Source organism: Sinohyriopsis cumingii, chromosome 13 (genome assembly GCF_028554795.1).
Source record: "Sinohyriopsis cumingii isolate HCF-2022 chromosome 13, ASM2855479v2, whole genome shotgun sequence".
Lineage (NCBI taxonomy): Eukaryota > Metazoa > Mollusca > Bivalvia > Unionida > Unionidae > Sinohyriopsis > Sinohyriopsis cumingii.
In genome coordinates, this window is record NC_142973.1 from 62439816 (window position 1) to 62445384 (window position 5569).

Here is a 5569-nt window from a genome sequence, read left to right on the forward strand (position 1 = left end):
GTACAACAATGCCATAAAACTGAGAAGTAGGGAAGTGTAATTTTGCAAAGGAAGTGGCTAGATGATGGTGGGGATAAAGTACAAGAGTCCTGGTACATTTCATAAGAATATAACCAGCAAGATCATAAACATGTTGGAATATCAATCTTGGAAAAAAGTGGTTGTATTTGTGTTTACTTTTGTTTGTCCATATAAAGAAATATAAGTATCATTTGTAAATACAGTATTTGGCACACCTCATTAGGAATATACATGATGCGTTTTGCACACCTATTCAGATAATGCAGTGATCTGTAACATGACATCTGAGAATGAAAGTAATAATAAAGTCAGGTATTATCACATAAAGTGTGTGGAGCTCTTTATTATCCAAGGGAATAGCATGTGAGAAGATATGTTAGTTGGTCATTTTGGGGTCCATGATGCTGTTTTACAAGAAATGATAGAATTCTGAAATGCCAGACATCACTATAAACTTCCACGCTGCAGACATCGAAGCAATATGACTGAAACATTGTTAAAGCTACATGAAAAATCCAAATCACACACACACACACACACACACACTCTGACTTTTACAATTTACTGAGTGTGCTTCATATTTCTTGCTTAGTGGTTTAATCTCTAAGGCAGCTTGTTTATGTACATGCCTCTTAGAATAATGTTTGAGATCAATGACTGTTTTCTCAACTGGTTTCCAGAAGTATTTGTCAAAAATATCATAATCTTTTACTCTGTCTATGATTCAGCAAAAAATAAGCAAATGCACCAGCTGCAAGTTTCCACAAATGATAAACAATCAATGCAAACCTTTAAACCATGTGCACCTATTACTGCTTTCTTTAAAGGCACACTGGCTAACTGCAATAAGGATTTAGATGACTACAGCACTACCATTGTGGTTTGTGACATGAAGTCTTGGTTACAGCCTGTATCATACAACTATCCTATACATTAAAGAAACTGGAGAAAAAAAACTCAACATTCATCCTCATTTTTGTATGCATCCCACTTCAAAACAACTGCAATCTGCCTACAGAAACAACAAAGTGATCATGGTTACAAAGAACTAAATCAAGGTCTGTAGTAATCATATATTGTTTTATTCATTCATGGCAGTGTTGAAACATACATTATACGAAAGATTCATGGCTGCCAGTTGTCTTTAACTAGTATATGCTGTTACATGTTTAGACTCTTACAAAACGTAACAAGAAAAGAGTGAAGACAACAAGCTTTGTAAAATTTAATAAATAATTTCTTTCCTTAGAAAAACAAGGTAAAAATGAGAAAACGAACTTAGGGTTTTACAAATCAAATCCAAAAATAATCCAAGAATTAAAAAATAGAAGTCTTAGTAATAAATATTCCTAATGAAACTGAGTTCGAATCCCGATGAAGTCCAAAATGGAAAGCGATGACGTATGCTGTGGTCAGTGTTGTATTGATGTGTCAATAGTTCTTTGTAGAATCACAGAAAATAATATCCCAGTCTTTGAATTCCATGTAAATTTCGATAACTGTCCTTGTCCAAGAATTAATTTAGAGCACAGGTATTTCCAGGGAAAAATAATCTCTTGGAATCCAAATAATTTTAAGAAAACAAAATAATTAACACCAAAAACTGATCACAACATAAAACTCCTGAATGTCTCCAGTGTCAAGGCAAGTAATGACTATTCTTTCTCAAAACATCAATAATAAATCTAGCTACAGCGCAAAACAGATGCCCTGATGTGGGTCAATCCTCTGGAAAAACCTAACTCTTACATGTTATTTGTCATGTACTCCAAGTATGGCCTCGATTTCACTTTATGTATCTTACTCTGAGAAAGACTATATATAAAAAAAATGTAAAGTGGTTTACTTCAACTCTTACTGATTCTGAATCAAGGTCAGGAACTAGGTCAGCATTAGATACAAAGTTTCTATTATTAGTTGTTTATGAAAAACAGTCAGGTCAAATAGAACTTAACTGAATTTCTGAAAAATAACAAATCCAGTAAATAAAGTTACATTAAAATAGCACATAATGGAATTGAATTTTTTTTAAACAAACAAAAAAATAAATTAAACCAAATATAAATTAAATCAAATATACATAGTAATGCTTGTGCCAGTGTATTTATACAGTATTCTAGAAGTAAATTACAGGTGGTCTTTCATAGCAGAGGTCACTGCAGTCAGGTTTTACTAGATAAGAGTTAACTTGTTTTTGTGATCTGATCATATAATTTGATCTTAAATACCAAAGATCTAATCAGTGTATGATTGATACTCATATAAACAGTTTCCCCAAGCAAACCATTTTCAGGCTCCTTAAAATAAACAGAGTAACGACATTATTTGATAATTAAAAAAATTTCAGAATGTTCAGCAGATCATTAGAAATTCTGATACAAAAATGCAATCCAGTTGAGCCAATGATCTCTGTATCAATTAAATAACTAAGTTAGGTTTGAAACATTGGTCTTTTGGGGTATAAGTAAACAACATATCCTGGTACAAGATTTTGCAAAAACAGAAAAATGATTTTCAGCTGTAAATCATAGCTAATGTACATGAAAGTAGTTATCTAAGTGCAACAAAATACACTTTCAAAAAAAATCAAAGCTTACACTGTGCTTTTTCTTGTCTGATGTTTTACTTTTTCTCCTAGATCTCTTCCTACGGGTATCATAGGTAACAATGTGTCTCCTTTCCTGCTTTTCCCTATTTATGCTACATGGTGAGGAAGACATAGAGGAAGTACTGAAGTCATCTTCTGATGCTGCTGCTGTGTCTGATTCACTGTGACTACTGGTTAAGTAAGGACCTACAACTAGTGCACCTCCTTGCCCAGGTGAGGTCAGTCGGGCACGGAAAACTACATGAATGAAAGAGAAAAACTTTAATACAGATGCATGTCAACAATTTTCAGCAACTTAAAAGCACTTAAAGCACAAGAAACAAAACTTTTAAGTTGTAACAGGTTGGCAGGCATCCAACCAGTCAACAGGTTAGCTAGTAAACATGAAACATTCATGCCATAGCATTGTTCAAGATGGTGGTAATTTTTTTTTTTTTATCAGACTAAAATGGAAAAAAATTATACTCAGTAGTAATAGCTATAACAAGATTTTCAAGATTGCTAAATGGTAGCCATAGTGAATATGCAAGCAGAACCATTTTCTTTAGGACCAACAAGACATCATGATAAGTCTTCTGGTGAAAACCATATGTCAACATTAATTCAGGACTTAGCAATAAGAAGATTTTCAGGTTCTTTGTCTACCAGTTATACTGGCCACCATGAATAGCCTATCATATGCTGAAAAATGCTAAACCCATCGCAATCTTGTCCTAATGGATGGATGTCATATGATAGAAACCTAGGCATCTCATAACCTCTTCTGGTCAATGACAAGTAGAGCTAAAAACTAGGTTTTTATAGGAATTAAATAATAATAATAATAATAATAATAATAATGAGGACTTTGTATAGCACCTAATCATTAGAAGCTCTAAATGATCTATATCATCTTTCTTCACCATATTCAGAACAAAAAATAAAATATTCTTGCATGCCTTTCAAAATGGACCTCTTTATCTTCTCCCTTGCTTCTATTTCATCCAGGTAGTCCTGCTTTCCTTTCGAGTGTTCTTTGTGTTTTCTTCCCATTTACAATGTTAAGGAAGTAAATGGGTTAACTCTTCTGAAATGATAAAATAAATATGCCAACTATTAAACTGCAGGATTATTTTTCAAATATAACCTGTCTTAGGATCATATTATAATACCAATAAAATTAAAATCTTTACCCGAAGAGTAGCTGCTCAATCAAGATTCTGCAGCTTTCATATTAAATGAAATGCTAAAAAGTGAGAACTGAATGCAAAATGATGATGAAGAGAAAGTTTATAACTCAATCTCTGACCCTAATTGTGTGACTTATGTCAATATCAAATTCTTGAGTCTTACACGGTATATTTGTCCTAATAAGCATAAGCATAGTGGGTGGTGTATTATAATCATAACACTTTTTTTCTCCAAAATATAAAAATAATAATAAGCATAACATGAGAGCAACAGTGTTATTTACATTTTAAATTTTATCTTTAGGCCCATCACCAGCAAATAAAAATTAGTATGGCCATAGAAGTACATCATGGAAAAGGGGAAAGGATCCTTGCATGCAGTCTTTTACAAAAGCCAAGTTCTCTTCTATAGTAAAAGTCACATAGGTCATATATGAGCATTTACTCATTTTACATTAAATATAATTTGTTCTTTTAAAATTTAACCTAATTTTCTTCAACCAAAGTCTTTTCAGTCCTGATTATTGAATGTTATGCACTTTAACTGTCATCAAGAAACTTTCAGATGAAAATTATCAATCTCTATGGTCTTTTACAATGGACATGTACTAAACTTGGGTCAAGAAAAGAACATGTCAAGTGGAATGGTCACAAAATAGGGTAGCATAAATTTGTTCATCAATATGCATGCTTTCATTGTGACATCACAGCCCACGACATTAAATCTGGGTTGTAATGGATCACACCTTTAGGTTCAGTTCATCCGAAAATGTCTATATACTTTAACTTAGATTTTGTTTTATGCACTTCTCAGGGCATCTAAATAATGACTTTCTTAAGGAATGTGGATGTGTAAGAATCCAAATGAAGTGAATACTTGCCACTTAAAGGTATGTAGAATCAAATTCGAAAAATGAGACGCATTACTGAATGCCTACATGACCTGTGTGACTTTTACTATAAAGTGACACATAATGCAATTCTCTGACAATTATAACAAATTTTCTGATTTACTAAGCGGTTGTTTTATGGGAGTATATAACATTCAAATAATGCAAAAAAAATTATCGAAAAATAAGAAAGAAAAACTGAAAGATTTAAATAAAGAAATAAATATGAACAAAAACAATTTTGACCCTCTCTCCGTTTATAATCTGAGGAAACAGGCCTTTAAGTCAATTTAAACAATTATACCTTGAAAATAATTGAGTAATCTTCCAATCTATAAAATTATTATACAAACTCTAAAGCTCAAGGTGATATTAAATGGAAGAATAAAGATGAAACAATCGGGTTTACACATTCATTTTTGAAGCTTTTTGTCGTTTTTTGTGTGGAAATGCTGACAATCAAATGACACCCTAGAACAATGTCCATAACTCTTCACATTTATACTTGTTTGTGCATTATATTTAAATCTTTAAACGTAATAATTATATCGAGGCATCTACCATACATTTTAAATACGAAGAAAAACATTCATCTTTCTTTCATGTGCTAAATATACCAAGAAAAGAGCTTTCAAACAGTGCAGATGTAGGCCTACTGTACCGCTTGCTTGATACGAAAATATTTTATCGTCTGAATTTTACTCAACAAAAGAGAAAGGTATTTCATAGAAAATAAAAGTAAAACTAGTTTTAGAAACATAATACACACTTGCAAATATCTCAATTTTCGTTTTCGTTATGCTAGGAATATGTCACAAAAGTTACGAATTAAACCGTCCTTTAAAGACTAGCTCTGTCTAAATGTTAAGCGCATGCGTCAT